Source organism: Lissotriton helveticus, chromosome 11 (genome assembly GCF_964261635.1).
Source record: "Lissotriton helveticus chromosome 11, aLisHel1.1, whole genome shotgun sequence".
NCBI classification, from domain to species: domain Eukaryota; kingdom Metazoa; phylum Chordata; class Amphibia; order Caudata; family Salamandridae; genus Lissotriton; species Lissotriton helveticus.
Window position 1 is genome coordinate 304,511,745 of NC_136072.1, and position 19,433 is coordinate 304,531,177.

Genomic DNA, 19,433 nt, shown 5'->3' on the forward strand with positions numbered 1-19,433 from the left:
CACTGCTGGTCATTCAGTATAATCTGCAGATGGAAAAGTCCACTGTTAGTACATTTAATATAAGCAATACAAAAAGTTTTGATTTATATAAAGGGTTACCAGATCTATACTATGGAGTCTGTTTTATTGTGAAAATCAACAGCTCAATAAAAAAATCAAATCTCAATTTGTGTTTATAACCTCCCATACTTCTCTGCATTCCCTTGACTCATTTGCTAAAACTCTCTAAACAATTGTAGCACGTACATTAGGACATAGACCTTTTTGCCAGCCAAGTGGCAGCGCACCATTCTCACTTCTTTAGTTTTAGGATATGGTACACCAGTAGCAATTAAGCCAGCTGATAAGTTGAGAGAGGAAGGGTTATGCTACAGTTAACGGGAATGATAGAAACTATGAATAGCATCATTTCCATCTTCTCTTTAGCCAAATCCTACCAGTTCAGCAAGAGTGAAGTTGAGACTCTTATGCTCAAACTTGCGTTCATACAAATATAGAAGTCTAAATAAAGTCCTAATTTCTTTCATCTTACCATCAACACTTTCAGTTGGGCATCCTGTCTACCCTGCAACTCATATCATTACCAAGATAAATATATCCTACTCTTTGTTAGGCAACAGAGTGGCTCTCATGTCAGAAAGCATCTTGCTTTAGCTTTATGATGTCAGACTGCTAGGCAACAGAATGGCACCACATGTCAGACAACTTCTTGCTTTACCTTTATGATGTCAGGCCCCCCTGGACCAATTGTCCTTGTGGAAGCTGACCACACAGGAGGATGAGATATCAGAAGTTATGCAGTAGGTTACTATCCGTATTCATGACTGCCAGCCACGTAAGAGGGGGAATGGTAAAGGAATCTGAAACAGTCAAAGCTCTGTGTCCTTTTTGAAAGTGGGATGGGGGTACAAAGACAGATTATCCTTAACAAAAATCCATCTTGAGTATCAGAGCCCAACATACAGAGTGCAGGAGAAGAGGTTAAATGAGCTTCCTACCGTGAGAATGTAACACTATTTTTCATACGTGAGATGGTGCATTTCAGCCTCAAAGGCAGCAATTTCCTCGAATGGAACATTGCTATCACCAGGATCTAAAGCAGGTTTTAGTAGAGTTCGAGTCAGTCAGTCTTTTATTAACTATCATGACCAACATAATGTGATCCATATTACTTCTTTCTTGACAGAAATTATATTCAGGCTCAGGTTTCCACTATAAAGTAGTGAGGACATTCCGTTGCTATGAACATCTTTTTAATGCCCAAAAGAATGATTGGGCGTTTTACTTACCACGTAAATTGGTAAAATGATGCACTATGCCAGAAGACTTCCTTTTTTTTTTGCTTCAGTCTCGGCAATTCAGAGAAACTCTGCTGTGAAACACTGTCACTGCTGGTCATTCAGTATAATCTGCAGATGGAAAAGTCCACTGTTAGTACATTTAATATAAGCAATACAAAAAGTTTTGATTTATATAAAGGGTTACCAGATCTATACTATGGAGTCTGTTTTATTGTGAAAATCAACAGCTCAATAAAAAAATCAAATCTCAATTTGTGTTTATAACCTCCCATACTTCTCTGCATTCCCTTGACTCATTTGCTAAAACTCTCTAAACAATTGTAGCACGTACATTAGGACATAGACCTTTTTGCCAGCCAAGTGGCAGCGCACCATTCTCACTTCTTTAGTTTTAGGATATGGTACACCAGTAGCAATTAAGCCAGCTGATAAGTTGAGAGAGGAAGGGTTATGCTACAGTTAACGGGAATGATAGAAACTATGAATAGCATCATTTCCATCTTCTCTTTAGCCAAATCCTACCAGTTCAGCAAGAGTGAAGTTGAGACTCTTATGCTCAAACTTGCGTTCATACAAATATAGAAGTCTAAATAAAGTCCTAATTTCTTTCATCTTACCATCAACACTTTCAGTTGGGCATCCTGTCTACCCTGCAACTCATATCATTACCAAGATAAATGTATCCTACTCTTTGTTAGGCAACAGAGTGGCTCTCATGTCAGAAAGCATCTTGCTTTAGCTTTATGATGTCAGACTGCTAGGCAACAGAATGGCACCACATGTCAGACAACTTCTTGCTTTACCTTTATGATGTCAGGCCCCCCTGGACCAATTGTCCTTGTGGAAGCTGACCACACAGGAGGATGAGATATCAGAAGTTATGCAGTAGGTTACTATCCGTATTCATGACTGCCAGCCACGTAAGAGGGGGAATGGTAAAGGAATCTGAAACAGTCAAAGCTCTGTGTCCTTTTTGAAAGTGGGATGGGGGTACAAAGACAGATTATCCTTAACAAAAATCCATCTTGAGTATCAGAGCCCAACATACAGAGTGCAGGAGAAGAGGTTAAATGAGCTTCCTACCGTGAGAATGTAACACTATTTTTCATACGTGAGATGGTGCATTTCAGCCTCAAAGGCAGCAATTTCCTCGAATGGAACATTGCTATCACCAGGATCTAAAGCAGGTTTTAGTAGAGTTCGAGTCAGTCAGTCTTTTATTAACTATCATGACCAACATAATGTGATCCATATTACTTCTTTCTTGACAGAAATTATATTCAGGCACAGGTTTCCACTATAAAGTAGTGAGGACATTCCGTTGCTATGAACATCTTTTTAATGCCCAAAAGAATGATTGGGCGTTTTACTTACCACGTAAATTTGTAAAATGATGCACTATGCCAGAAGACTTCCTTTTTTTTTTTTGCTTCAGTCTCGGCAATTCAGAGAAACTCTGCTGTGAAACACTGTCACTGCTGGTCATTCAGTATAATCTGCAGATGGAAAAGTCCACTGTTAGTACATTTAATATAAGCAATACAAAAAGTTTTGATTTATATAAAGGGTTACCAGATCTATACTATGGAGTCTGTTTTATTGTGAAAATCAACAGCTCAATAAAAAAATCAAATCTCAATTTGTGTTTATAACCTCCCATACTTCTCTGCATTCCCTTGACTCATTTGCTAAAACTCTCTAAACAATTGTAGCACGTACATTAGGACATAGACCTTTTTGCCAGCCAAGTGGCAGCGCACCATTCTCACTTCTTTAGTTTTAGGATATGGTACACCAGTAGCAATTAAGCCAGCTGATAAGTTGAGAGAGGAAGGGTTATGCTACAGTTAACGGGAATGATAGAAACTATGAATAGCATCATTTCCATCTTCTCTTTAGCCAAATCCTACCAGTTCAGCAAGAGTGAAGTTGAGACTCTTATGCTCAAACTTGCGTTCATACAAATATAGAAGTCTAAATAAAGTCCTAATTTCTTTCATCTTACCATCAACACTTTCAGTTGGGCATCCTGTCTACCCTGCAACTCATATCATTACCAAGATAAATGTATCCTACTCTTTGTTAGGCAACAGAGTGGCTCTCATGTCAGAAAGCATCTTGCTTTAGCTTTATGATGTCAGACTGCTAGGCAACAGAATGGCACCACATGTCAGACAACTTCTTGCTTTACCTTTATGATGTCAGGCCCCCCTGGACCAATTGTCCTTGTGGAAGCTGACCACACAGGAGGATGAGATATCAGAAGTTATGCAGTAGGTTACTATCCGTATTCATGACTGCCAGCCACGTAAGAGGGGGAATGGTAAAGGAATCTGAAACAGTCAAAGCTCTGTGTCCTTTTTGAAAGTGGGATGGGGGTACAAAGACAGATTATCCTTAACAAAAATCCATCTTGAGTATCAGAGCCCAACATACAGAGTGCAGGAGAAGAGGTTAAATGAGCTTCCTACCGTGAGAATGTAACACTATTTTTCATACGTGAGATGGTGCATTTCAGCCTCAAAGGCAGCAATTTCCTCGAATGGAACATTGCTATCACCAGGATCTAAAGCAGGTTTTAGTAGAGTTCGAGTCAGTCAGTCTTTTATTAACTATCATGACCAACATAATGTGATCCATATTACTTCTTTCTTGACAGAAATTATATTCAGGCACAGGTTTCCACTATAAAGTAGTGAGGACATTCCGTTGCTATGAACATCTTTTTAATGCCCAAAAGAATGATTGGGCGTTTTACTTACCACGTAAATTTGTAAAATGATGCACTATGCCAGAAGACTTCCTTTTTTTTTTTTGCTTCAGTCTCGGCAATTCAGAGAAACTCTGCTGTGAAACACTGTCACTGCTGGTCATTCAGTATAATCTGCAGATGGAAAAGTCCACTGTTAGTACATTTAATATAAGCAATACAAAAAGTTTTGATTTATATAAAGGGTTACCAGATCTATACTATGGAGTCTGTTTTATTGTGAAAATCAACAGCTCAATAAAAAAATCAAATCTCAATTTGTGTTTATAACCTCCCATACTTCTCTGCATTCCCTTGACTCATTTGCTAAAACTCTCTAAACAATTGTAGCACGTACATTAGGACATAGATCTTTTTGCCAGCCAAGTGGCAGCGCACCATTCTCACTTCTTTAGTTTTAGGATATGGTACACCAGTAGCAATTAAGCCAGCTGATAAGTTGAGAGAGGAAGGGTTATGCTACAGTTAACGGGAATGATAGAAACTATGAATAGCATCATTTCCATCTTCTCTTTAGCCAAATCCTACCAGTTCAGCAAGAGTGAAGTTGAGACTCTTATGCTCAAACTTGCGTTCATACAAATATAGAAGTCTAAATAAAGTCCTAATTTCTTTCATCTTACCATCAACACTTTCAGTTGGGCATCCTGTCTACCCTGCAACTCATATCATTACCAAGATAAATGTATCCTACTCTTTGTTAGGCAACAGAGTGGCTCTCATGTCAGAAAGCATCTTGCTTTAGCTTTATGATGTCAGACTGCTAGGCAACAGAATGGCACCACATGTCAGACAACTTCTTGCTTTAGCTTTATGATGTCAGGCCCCCCTGGACCAATTGTCCTTGTGGAAGCTGACCACACAGGAGGATGAGATATCAGAAGTTATGCAGTAGGTTACTATCCGTATTCATGACTGCCAGCCACGTAGGAGGGGGAATGGTAAAGGAATCTGAAACAGTCAAAGCTCTGTGTCCTTTTTGAAAGTGGGATGGGGGTACAAAGACAGATTATCCTTAACAAAAATCCATCTTGAGTATCAGAGCCCAACATACAGAGTGCAGGAGAAGAGGTTAAATGAGCTTCCTACCGTGAGAATGTAACACTATTTTTCATACGTGAGATGGTGCATTTCAGCCTCAAAGGCAGCAATTTCCTCGAATGGAACATTGCTATCACCAGGATCTAAAGCAGGTTTTAGTAGAGTTCGAGTCAGTCAGTCTTTTATTAACTATCATGACCAACATAATGTGATCCATATTACTTCTTTCTTGACAGAAATGATATTCAGGCACAGGTTTCCACTATAAAGTAGTGAGGACATTCCGTTGCTATGAACATCTTTTTAATGCCCAAAAGAATGATTGGGCGTTTTACTTACCACGTAAATTGGTAAAATGATGCACTATGCCAGAAGACTTCCTTTTTTTTTTTGCTTCAGTCTCGGCAATTCAGAGAAACTCTGCTGTGAAACACTGTCACTGCTGGTCATTCAGTATAATCTGCAGATGGAAAAGTCCACTGTTAGTACATTTAATATAAGCAATACAAAAAGTTTTGATTTATATAAAGGGTTACCAGATCTATACTATGGAGTCTGTTTTATTGTGAAAATCAACAGCTCAATAAAAAAATCAAATCTCAATTTGTGTTTATAACCTCCCATACTTCTCTACATTCCCTTGACTCATTTGCTAAAACTCTCTAAACAATTGTAGCACGTACATTAGGACATAGATCTTTTTGCCAGCCAAGTGGCAGCGCACCATTCTCACTTCTTTAGTTTTAGGATATTGTACACCAGTAGCAATTAAGCCAGCTGATAAGTTGAGAGAGGAAGGGTTATGCTACAGTTAACGGGAATGATAGAAACTATGAATAGCATCATTTCCATCTTCTCTTTAGCCAAATCCTACCAGTTCAGCAAGAGTGAAGTTGAGACTCTTATGCTCAAACTTGCGTTCATACAAATATAGAAGTCTAAATAAAGTCCTAATTTCTTTCATCTTACCATCAACACTTTCAGTTGGGCATCCTGTCTACCCTGCAACTCATATCATTACCAAGATAAATGTATCCTACTCTTTGTTAGGCAACAGAGTGGCTCTCATGTCAGAAAGCATCTTGCTTTAGCTTTATGATGTCAGACTGCTAGGCAACAGAATGGCACCACATGTCAGACAACTTCTTGCTTTAGCTTTATGATGTCAGGCCCCCCTGGACCAATTGTCCTTGTGGAAGCTGACCACACAGGAGGATGAGATATCAGAAGTTATGCAGTAGGTTACTATCCGTATTCATGACTGCCAGCCACGTAGGAGGGGGAATGGTAAAGGAATCTGAAACAGTCAAAGCTCTGTGTCCTTTTTGAAAGTGGGATGGGGGTACAAAGACAGATTATCCTTAACAAAAATCCATCTTGAGTATCAGAGCCCAACATACAGAGTGCAGGAGAAGAGGTTAAATGAGCTTCCTACCGTGAGAATGTAACACTATTTTTCATACGTGAGATGGTGCATTTCAGCCTCAAAGGCAGCAATTTCCTCGAATGGAACATTGCTATCACCAGGATCTAAAGCAGGTTTTAGTAGAGTTCGAGTCAGTCAGTCTTTTATTAACTATCATGACCAACATAATGTGATCCATATTACTTCTTTCTTGACAGAAATGATATTCAGGCACAGGTTTCCACTATAAAGTAGTGAGGACATTCCGTTGCTATGAACATCTTTTTAATGCCCAAAAGAATGATTGGGCGTTTTACTTACCACGTAAATTGGTAAAATGATGCACTATGCCAGAAGACTTCCTTTTTTTTTTTTGCTTCAGTCTCGGCAATTCAGAGAAACTCTGCTGTGAAACACTGCCACTGCTGGTCATTCAGTATAATCTGCAGATGGAAAAGTCCACTGTTAGTACATTTAATATAAGCAATACAAAAAGTTTTGATTTATATAAAGGGTTACCAGATCTATACTATGGAGTCTGTTTTATTGTGAAAATCAACAGCTCAATAAAAAAAATCAAATCTCAATTTGTGTTTATAACCTCCCATACTTCTCTGCATTCCCTTGACTCATTTGCTAAAACTCTCTAAACAATTGTAGCACGTACATTAGGACATAGATCTTTTTGCCAGCCAAGTGGCAGCGCACCATTCTCACTTCTTTAGTTTTAGGATATGGTACACCAGTAGCAATTAAGCCAGCTGATAAGTTGAGAGAGGAAGGGTTATGCTACAGTTAACGGGAATGATAGAAACTATGAATAGCATCATTTCCATCTTCTCTTTAGCCAAATCCTACCAGTTCAGCAAGAGTGAAGTTGAGACTCTTATGCTCAAACTTGCGTTCATACAAATATAGAAGTCTAAATAAAGTCCTAATTTCTTTCATCTTACCATCAACACTTTCAGTTGGGCATCCTGTGTACCCTGCAACTCATATCATTACCAAGATAAATGTATCCTACTCTTTGTTAGGCAACAGAGTGGCTCTCATGTCAGAAAGCATCTTGCTTTAGCTTTATGATGTCAGACTGCTAGGCAACAGAATGGCACCACATGTCAGACAACTTCTTGCTTTAGCTTTATGATGTCAGGCCCCCCTGGACCAATTGTCCTTGTGGAAGCTGACCACACAGGAGGATGAGATATCAGAAGTTATGCAGTAGGTTACTATCCGTATTCATGACTGCCAGCCACGTAGGAGGGGGAATGGTAAAGGAATCTGAAACAGTCAAAGCTCTGTGTCCTTTTTGAAAGTGGGATGGGGGTACAAAGATAGATTATCCTTAACAAAAATCCATCTTGAGTATCAGAGCCCAACATACAGAGTGCAGGAGAAGAGGTTAAATGAGCTTCCTACCGTGAGAATGTAACACTATTTTTCATACGTGAGATGGTGCATTTCAGCCTCAAAGGCAGCAATTTCCTCGAATGGAACATTGCTATCACCAGGATCTAAAGCAGGTTTTAGTAGAGTTCGAGTCAGTCAGTCTTTTATTAACTATCATGACCAACATAATGTGATCCATATTACTTCTTTCTTGACAGAAATTATATTCAGGCACAGGTTTCCACTATAAAGTAGTGAGGACATTCCGTTGCTATGAACATCTTTTTAATGCCCAAAAGAATGATTGGGCGTTTTACTTACCACGTAAATTGGTAAAATGATGCACTATGCCAGAAGACTTCCTTTTTTTTTTTTGCTTCAGTCTCGGCAAGTCAGAGAAACTCTGCTGTGAAACACTGCCACTGCTGGTCATTCAGTATAATCTGCAGATGGAAAAGTCCACTGTTAGTACATTTAATATAAGCAATACAAAAAGTTTTGATTTATATAAAGGGTTACCAGATCTATACTATGGAGTCTGTTTTATTGTGAAAATCAACAGCTCAATAAAAAAATCAAATCTCAATTTGTGTTTATAACCTCCCATACTTCTCTGCATTCCCTTGACTCATTTGCTAAAACTCTCTAAACAATTGTAGCACGTACATTAGGACATCGATCTTTTTGCCAGCCAAGTGGCAGCGCACCATTCTCACTTCTTTAGTTTTAGGATATGGTACACCAGTAGCAATTAAGCCAGCTGATAAGTTGAGAGAGGAAGGGTTATGCTACAGTTAACGGGAATGATAGAAACTATGAATAGCATCATTTCCATCTTCTCTTTAGCCAAATCCTACCAGTTCAGCAAGAGTGAAGTTGAGACTCTTATGCTCAAACTTGCGTTCATACAAATATAGAAGTCTAAATAAAGTCCTAATTTCTTTCATCTTACCATCAACACTTTCAGTTGGGCATCCTGTCTACCCTGCAACTCATATCATTACCAAGATAAATGTATCCTACTCTTTGTTAGGCAACAGAGTGGCTCTCATGTCAGAAAGCATCTTGCTTTAGCTTTATGATGTCAGACTGCTAGGCAACAGAATGGCACCACATGTCAGACAACTTCTTGCTTTAGCTTTATGATGTCAGGCCCCCTGGACCAATTGTCCTTGTGGAAGCTGACCACACAGGAGGATGAGATATCAGAAGTTATGCAGTAGGTTACTATCCGTATTCATGACTGCCAGCCACGTAGGAGGGGGAATGGTAAAGGAATCTGAAACAGTCAAAGCTCTGTGTCCTTTTTGAAAGTGGGATGGGGGTACAAAGACAGATTATCCTTAACAAAAATCCATCTTGAGTATCAGAGCCCAACATACAGAGTGCAGGAGAAGAGGTTAAATGAGCTTCCTACCGTGAGAATGTAACACTATTTTTCATACGTGAGATGGTGCATTTCAGCCTCAAAGGCAGCAATTTCCTCGAATGGAACATTGCTATCACCAGGATCTAAAGCAGGTTTTAGTAGAGTTCGAGTCAGTCAGTCTTTTATTAACTATCATGACCAACATAATGTGATCCATATTACTTCTTTCTTGACAGAAATTATATTCAGGCTCAGGTTTCCACTATAAAGTAGTGAGGACATTCCGTTGCTATGAACATCTTTTTAATGCCCAAAAGAATGATTGGGCGTTTTACTTACCACATAAATTGGTAAAATGATGCACTATGCCAGAAGACTTCCTTTTTTTTTTTGCTTCAGTCTCGGCAAGTCAGAGAAACTCTGCTGTGAAACACTGCCACTGCTGGTCATTCAGTATAATCTGCAGATGGAAAAGTCCACTGTTAGTACATTTAATATAAGCAATACAAAAAGTTTTGATTTATATAAAGGGTTACCAGATCTATACTATGGAGTCTGTTTTATTGTGAAAATCAACAGCTCAATAAAAAAATCAAATCTCAATTTGTGTTTATAACCTCCCATACTTCTCTGCATTCCCTTGACTCATTTGCTAAAACTCTCTAAACAATTGTAGCACGTACATTAGGACATAGATCTTTTTGCCAGCCAAGTGGCAGCGCACCATTCTCACTTCTTTAGTTTTAGGATATGGTACACCAGTAGCAATTAAGCCAGCTGATCAGTTGAGAGAGGAAGGGTTATGCTACAGTTAACGGGAATGATAGAAACTATGAATAGCATCATTTCCATCTTCTCTTTAGCCAAATCCTACCAGTTCAGCAAGAGTGAAGTTGAGACTCTTATGCTCAAACTTGCGTTCATACAAATATAGAAGTCTAAATAAAGTCCTAATTTCTTTCATCTTACCATCAACACTTTCAGTTGGGCATCCTGTCTACCCTGCAACTCATATCATTACCAAGATAAATGTATCCTACTCTTTGTTAGGCAACAGAGTGGCTCTCATGTCAGAAAGCATCTTGCTTTAGCTTTATGATGTCAGACTGCTAGGCAACAGAATGGCACCACATGTCAGACAACTTCTTGCTTTAGCTTTATGATGTCAGGCCCCCCTGGACCAATTGTCCTTGTGGAAGCTGACCACACAGGAGGATGAGATATCAGAAGTTATGCAGTAGGTTACTATCCGTATTCATGACTGCCAGCCACGTAGGAGGGGGAATGGTAAAGGAATCTGAAACAGTCAAAGCTCTGTGTCCTTTTTGAAAGTGGGATGGGGGTACAAAGACAGATTATCCTTAACAAAAATCCATCTTGAGTATCAGAGCCCAACACACAGAGTGCAGGAGAAGAGGTTAAATGAGCTTCCTACCGTGAGAATGTAACACTATTTTTCATACGTGAGATGGTGCATTTCAGCCTCAAAGGCAGCAATTTCCTCGAATGGAACATTGCTATCACCAGGATCTAAAGCAGGTTTTAGTAGAGTTCGAGTCAGTCAGTCTTTTATTAACTATCATGACCAACATAATGTGATCCATATTACTTCTTTCTTGACAGAAATTATATTCAGGCTCAGGTTTCCACTATAAAGTAGTGAGGACATTCCGTTGCTATGAACATCTTTTTAATGCCCAAAAGAATGATTGGGCGTTTTACTTACCACGTAAATTGGTAAAATGATGCACTATGCCAGAAGACTTCCTTTTTTTTTTTGCTTCAGTCTCGGCAATTCAGAGAAACTCTGCTGTGAAACACTGTCACTGCTGGTCATTCAGTATAATCTGCAGATGGAAAAGTCCACTGTTAGTACATTTAATATAAGCAATACAAAAAGTTTTGATTTATATAAAGGGTTACCAGATCTATACTATGGAGTCTGTTTTATTGTGAAAATCAACAGCTCAATAAAAAAATCAAATCTCAATTTGTGTTTATAACCTCCCATACTTCTCTGCATTCCCTTGACTCATTTGCTAAAACTCTCTAAACAATTGTAGCACGTACATTAGGACATAGATCTTTTTGCCAGCCAAGTGGCAGCGCACCATTCTCACTTCTTTAGTTTTAGGATATGGTACACCAGTAGCAATTAAGCCAGCTGATAAGTTGAGAGAGGAAGGGTTATGCTACAGTTAACGGGAATGATAGAAACTATGAATAGCATCATTTCCATCTTCTCTTTAGCCAAATCCTACCAGTTCAGCAAGAGTGAAGTTGAGACTCTTATGCTCAAACTTGCGTTCATACAAATATAGAAGTCTAAATAAAGTCCTAATTTCTTTCATCTTACCATCAACACTTTCAGTTGGGCATCCTGTCTACCCTGCAACTCATATCATTACCAAGATAAATGTATCCTACTCTTTGTTAGGCAACAGAGTGGCTCTCATGTCAGAAAGCATCTTGCTTTAGCTTTATGATGTCAGACTGCTAGGCAACAGAATGGCACCACATGTCAGACAACTTCTTGCTTTAGCTTTATGATGTCAGGCCCCCCTGGACCAATTGTCCTTGTGGAAGCTGACCACACAGGAGGATGAGATATCAGAAGTTATGCAGTAGGTTACTATCCGTATTCATGACTGCCAGCCACGTAGGAGGGGGAATGGTAAAGGAATCTGAAACAGTCAAAGCTCTGTGTCCTTTTTGAAAGTGGGATGGGGGTACAAAGACAGATTATCCTTAACAAAAATCCATCTTGAGTATCAGAGCCCAACATACAGAGTGCAGGAGAAGAGGTTAAATGAGCTTCCTACCGTGAGAATGTAACACTATTTTTCATACGTGAGATGGTGCATTTCAGCCTCAAAGGCAGCAATTTCCTCGAATGGAACATTGCTATCACCAGGATCTAAAGCAGGTTTTAGTAGAGTTCGAGTCAGTCAGTCTTTTATTAACTATCATGACCAACATAATGTGATCCATATTACTTCTTTCTTGACAGAAATTATATTCAGGCACAGGTTTCCACTATAAAGTAGTGAGGACATTCCGTTGCTATGAACATCTTTTTAATGCCCAAAAGAATGATTGGGCGTTTTACTTACCACGTAAATTGGTAAAATGATGCACTATGCCAGAAGACTTCCTTTTTTTTTTTGCTTCAGTCTCGGCAATTCAGAGAAACTCTGCTGTGAAACACTGTCACTGCTGGTCATTCAGTATAATCTGCAGATGGAAAAGTCCACTGTTAGTACATTTAATATAAGCAATACAAAAAGTTTTGATTTATATAAAGGGTTACCAGATCTATACTATGGAGTCTGTTTTATTGTGAAAATCAACAGCTCAATAAAAAAAATCAAATCTCAATTTGTGTTTATAACCTCCCATACTTCTCTGCATTCCCTTGACTCATTTGCTAAAACTCTCTAAACAATTGTAGCACGTACATTAGGACATCGATCTTTTTGCCAGCCAAGTGGCAGCGCACCATTCTCACTTCTTTAGTTTTAGGATATGGTACACCAGTAGCAATTAAGCCAGCTGATAAGTTGAGAGAGGAAGGGTTATGCTACAGTTAACGGGAATGATGGAAACTATGAATAGCATCATTTCCATCTTCTCTTTAGCCAAATCCTACCAGTTCAGCAAGAGTGAAGTTGAGACTCTTATGCTCAAACTTGCGTTCATACAAATATAGAAGTCTAAATAAAGTCCTAATTTCTTTCATCTTACCATCAACACTTTCAGTTGGGCATCCTGTCTACCCTGCAACTCATATCATTACCAAGATAAATGTATCCTACTCTTTGTTAGGCAACAGAGTGGCTCTCATGTCAGAAAGCATCTTGCTTTAGCTTTATGATGTCAGACTGCTAGGCAACAGAATGGCACCACATGTCAGACAACTTCTTGCTTTAGCTTTATGATGTCAGGCCCCCCTGGACCAATTGTCCTTGTGGAAGCTGACCACACAGGAGGATGAGATATCAGAAGTTATGCAGTAGGTTACTATCCGTATTCATGACTGCCAGCCACGTAGGAGGGGGAATGGTAAAGGAATCTGAAACAGTCAAAGCTCTGTGTCCTTTTTGAAAGTGGGATGGGGGTACAAAGATAGATTATCCTTAACAAAAATCCATCTTGAGTATCAGAGCCCAACATACAGAGTGCAGGAGAAGAGGTTAAATGAGCTTCCTACCGTGAGAATGTAACACTATTTTTCATACGTGAGATGGTGCATTTCAGCCTCAAAGGCAGCAATTTCCTCGAATGGAACATTGCTATCACCAGGATCTAAAGCAGGTTTTAGTAGAGTTCGAGTCAGTCAGTCTTTTATTAACTATCATGACCAACATAATGTGATCCATATTACTTCTTTCTTGACAGAAATTATATTCAGGCACAGGTTTCCACTATAAAGTAGTGAGGACATTCCGTTGCTATGAACATCTTTTTAATGCCCAAAAGAATGATTGGGCGTTTTACTTACCACGTAAATTGGTAAAATGATGCACTATGCCAGAAGACTTCCTTTTTTTTTTTTGCTTCAGTCTCGGCAAGTCAGAGAAACTCTGCTGTGAAACACTGCCACTGCTGGTCATTCAGTATAATCTGCAGATGGAAAAGTCCACTGTTAGTACATTTAATATAAGCAATACAAAAAGTTTTGATTTATATAAAGGGTTACCAGATCTATACTATGGAGTCTGTTTTATTGTGAAAATCAACAGCTCAATAAAAAAATCAAATCTCAATTTGTGTTTATAACCTCCCATACTTCTCTGCATTCCCTTGACTCATTTGCTAAAACTCTCTAAACAATTGTAGCACGTACATTAGGACATCGATCTTTTTGCCAGCCAAGTGGCAGCGCACCATTCTCACTTCTTTAGTTTTAGGATATGGTACACCAGTAGCAATTAAGCCAGCTGATAAGTTGAGAGAGGAAGGGTTATGCTACAGTTAACGGGAATGATAGAAACTATGAATAGCATCATTTCCATCTTCTCTTTAGCCAAATCCTACCAGTTCAGCAAGAGTGAAGTTGAGACTCTTATGCTCAAACTTGCGTTCATACAAATATAGAAGTCTAAATAAAGTCCTAATTTCTTTCATCTTACCATCAACACTTTCAGTTGGGCATCCTGTCTACCCTGCAACTCATATCATTACCAAGATAAATGTATCCTACTCTTTGTTAGGCAACAGAGTGGCTCTCATGTCAGAAAGCATCTTGCTTTAGCTTTATGATGTCAGACTGCTAGGCAACAGAATGGCACCACATGTCAGACAACTTCTTGCTTTAGCTTTATGATGTCAGGCCCCCTGGACCAATTGTCCTTGTGGAAGCTGACCACACAGGAGGATGAGATATCAGAAGTTATGCAGTAGGTTACTATCCGTATTCATGACTGCCAGCCACGTAGGAGGGGGAATGGTAAAGGAATCTGAAACAGTCAAAGCTCTGTGTCCTTTTTGAAAGTGGGATGGGGGTACAAAGACAGATTATCCTTAACAAAAATCCATCTTGAGTATCAGAGCCCAACATACAGAGTGCAGGAGAAGAGGTTAAATGAGCTTCCTACCGTGAGAATGTAACACTATTTTTCATACGTGAGATGGTGCATTTCAGCCTCAAAGGCAGCAATTTCCTCGAATGGAACATTGCTATCACCAGGATCTAAAGCAGGTTTTAGTAGAGTTCGAGTCAGTCAGTCTTTTATTAACTATCATGACCAACATAATGTGATCCATATTACTTCTTTCTTGACAGAAATTATATTCAGGCTCAGGTTTCCACTATAAAGTAGTGAGGACATTCCGTTGCTATGAACATCTTTTTAATGCCCAAAAGAATGATTGGGCGTTTTACTTACCACATAAATTGGTAAAATGATGCACTATGCCAGAAGACTTCCTTTTTTTTTTTGCTTCAGTCTCGGCAAGTCAGAGAAACTCTGCTGTGAAACACTGCCACTGCTGGTCATTCAGTATAATCTGCAGATGGAAAAGTCCACTGTTAGTACATTTAATATAAGCAATACAAAAAGTTTTGATTTATATAAAGGGTTACCAGATCTATACTATGGAGTCTGTTTTATTGTGAAAATCAACAGCTCAATAAAAAAATCAAATCTCAATTTGTGTTTATAACCTCCCATACTTCTCTGCATTCCCTTGACTCATTTGCTAAAACTCTCTAAACAATTGTAGCACGTACATTAGGACATAGATCTTTTTGCCAGCCAAGTGGCAGCGCACCATTCTCACTTCTTTAGTTTTAGGATATGGTACACCAGTAGCAATTAAGCCAGCTGATCAGTTGAGAGAGGAAGGGTTATGCTACAGTTAACGGGAATGATAGAAACTATGAATAGCATCATTTCCATCTTCTCTTTAGCCAAATCCTACCAGTTCAGCAAGAGTGAAGTTGAGACTCTTATGCTCAAACTTGCGTTCATACAAATATAGAAGTCTAAATAAAGTCCTAATTTCTTTCATCTTACCATCAACACTTTCAGTTGGGCATCCTGTCTACCCTGCAACTCATATCATTACCAAGATAAATGTATCCTACTCTTTGTTAGGCAACAGAGTGGCTCTCATGTCAGAAAGCATCTTGCTTTAGCTTTATGATGTCAGACTGCTAGGCAACAGAATGGCACCACATGTCAGACAACTTCTTGCTTTAGCTTTATGATGTCAGGCCCCCCTGGACCAATTGTCCTTGTGGAAGCTGACCACACAGGAGGATGAGATATCAGAAGTTATGCAGTAGGTTACTATCCGTATTCATGACTGCCAGCCACGTAAGAGGGGGAATGGTAAAGGAATCTGAAACAGTCAAAGCTCTGTGTCCTTTTTGAAAGTGGGATGGGGGTACAAAGACAGATTATCCTTAACAAAAATCCATCTTGAGTATCAGAGCCCAACATACAGAGTGCAGGAGAAGAGGTTAAATGAGCTTCCTACCGTGAGAATGTAACACTATTTTTCATACGTGAGATGGTGCATTTCAGCCTCAAAGACAGCAATTTCCTCGAATGGAACATTGCTATCACCAGGATCTAAAGCAGGTTTTAGTAGAGTTCGAGTCAGTCAGTCTTTTATTAACTATCATGACCAACATAATGTGATCCATATTACTTCTTTCTTGACAGAAATTATATTCAGGCTCAGGTTTCCACTATAAAGTAGTGAGGACATTCCGTTGCTATGAACATCTTTTTAATGCCCAAAAGAATGATTGGGCATTTTACTTACCACGTAAATTGGTAAAATGATGCACTATGCCAGAAGACTTCCTTTTTTTTTTTGCTTCAGTCTCGGCAATTCAGAGAAACTCTGCTGTGAAACACTGTCACTGCTGGTCATTCAGTATAATCTGCAGATGGAAAAGTCCACTGTTAGTACATTTAATATAAGCAATACAAAAAGTTTTGATTTATATAAAGGGTTACCAGATCTATACTATGGAGTCTGTTTTATTGTGAAAATCAACAGCTCAATAAAAAAATCAAATCTCAATTTGTGTTTATAACCTCCCATACTTCTCTGCATTCCCTTGACTCATTTGCTAAAACTCTCTAAACAATTGTAGCACGTACATTAGGACATAGATCTTTTTGCCAGCCAAGTGGCAGCGCACCATTCTCACTTCTTTAGTTTTAGGATATGGTACACCAGTAGCAATTAAGCCAGCTGATAAGTTGAGAGAGGAAGGGTTATGCTACAGTTAACGGGAATGATAGAAACTATGAATAGCATCATTTCCATCTTCTCTTTAGCCAAATCCTACCAGTTCAGCAAGAGTGAAGTTGAGACTCTTATGCTCAAACTTGCGTTCATACAAATATAGAAGTCTAAATAAAGTCCTAATTTCTTTCATCTTACCATCAACACTTTCAGTTGGGCATCCTGTCTACCCTGCAACTCATATCATTACCAAGATAAATGTATCCTACTCTTTGTTAGGCAACAGAGTGGCTCTCATGTCAGAAAGCATCTTGCTTTAGCTTTATGATGTCAGACTGCTAGGCAACAGAATGGCACCACATGTCAGACAACTTCTTGCTTTAGCTTTATGATGTCAGGCCCCCCTGGACCAATTGTCCTTGTGGAAGCTGACCACACAGGAGGATGAGATATCAGAAGTTATGCAGTAGGTTACTATCCGTATTCATGACTGCCAGCCACGTAGGAGGGGGAATGGTAAAGGAATCTGAAACAGTCAAAGCTCTGTGTCCTTTTTGAAAGTGGGATGGGGGTACAAAGACAGATTATCCTTAACAAAAATCCATCTTGAGTATCAGAGCCCAACATACAGAGTGCAGGAGAAGAGGTTAAATGAGCTTCCTACCGTGAGAATGTAACACTATTTTTCATACGTGAGATGGTGCATTTCAGCCTCAAAGGCAGCAATTTCCTCGAATGGAACATTGCTATCACCAGGATCTAAAGCAGGTTTTAGTAGAGTTCGAGTCAGTCTTTTATTAACTATCATGACCAACATAATGTGATCCATATTACTTCTTTCTTGACAGAAATTATATTCAGGCACAGGTTTCCACTATAAAGTAGTGAGGACATTCCGTTGCTATGAACATCTTTTTAATGCCCAAAAGAATGATTGGGCGTTTTACTTACCACGTAAATTGGTAAAATGATGCACTATGCCAGAAGACTTCCTTTTTTTTTTTGCTTCAGTCTCGGCAATTCAGAGAAACTCTGCTGTGAAACACTGTCACTGCTGGTCATTCAGTATAATCTGCAGATGGAAAAGTCCACTGTTAGTACATTTAATATAAGCAATACAAAAAGTTTTGATTTATATAAAGGGTTACCAGATCTATACTATGGAGTCTGTTTTATTGTGAAAATCAACAGCTCAATAAAAAAAATCAAATCTCAATTTGTGTTTATAACCTCCCATACTTCTCTGCATTCCCTTGACTCATTTGCTAAAACTCTCTAAACAATTGTAGCACGTACATTAGGACATCGATCTTTTTGCCAGCCAAGTGGCAGCGCACCATTCTCACTTCTTTAGTTTTAGGATATGGTACACCAGTAGCAATTAAGCCAGCTGATAAGTTGAGAGAGGAAGGGTTATGCTACAGTTAACGGGAATGATAGAAACTATGAATAGCATCATTTCCATCTTCTCTTTAGCCAAATCCTACCAGTTCAGCAAGAGTGAAGTTGAGACTCTTATGCTCAAACTTGCGTTCATACAAATATAGAAGTCTAAATAAAGTCCTAATTTCTTTCATCTTACCATCAACACTTTCAGTTGGGCATCCTGTCTACCCTGCAACTCATATCATTACCAAGATAAATGTATCCTACTCTTTGTTAGGCAACAGAGTGGCTCTCATGTCAGAAAGCATCTTGCTTTAGCTTTATGATGTCAGACTGCTAGGCAACAGAATGGCACCACATGTCAGACAACTTCTTGCTTTAGCTTTATGATGTCAGGCCCCCCTGGACCAATTGTCCTTGTGGAAGCTGACCACACAGGAGGATGAGATATCAGAAGTTATGCAGTAGGTTACTATCCGTATTCATGACTGCCAGCCACGTAGGAGGGGGAATGGTAAAGGAATCTGAAACAGTCAAAGCTCTGTGTCCTTTTTGAAAGTGGGATGGGGGTACAAAGACAGATTATCCTTAACAAAAATCCATCTTGAGTATCAGAGCCCAACATACAGAGTGCAGGAGAAGAGGTTAAATGAGCTTCCTACCGTGAGAATGTAACACTATTTTTCATACGTGAGATGGTGCATTTCAGCCTCAAAGGCAGCAATTTCCTCGAATGGAACATTGCTATCACCAGGATCTAAAGCAGGTTTTAGTAGAGTTCGAGTCAGTCAGTCTTTTATTAACTATCATGACCAACATAATGTGATCCATATTACTTCTTTCTTGACAGAAATTATATTCAGGCACAGGTTTCCACTATAAAGTAGTGAGGACATTCCGTTGCTATGAACATCTTTTTAATGCCCAAAAGAATGATTGGGCGTTTTACTTACCACGTAAATTGGTAAAATGATGCACTATGCCAGAAGACTTCCTTTTTTTTTTTTGCTTCAGTCTCGGCAAGTCAGAGAAACTCTGCTGTGAAACACTGCCACTGCTGGTCAT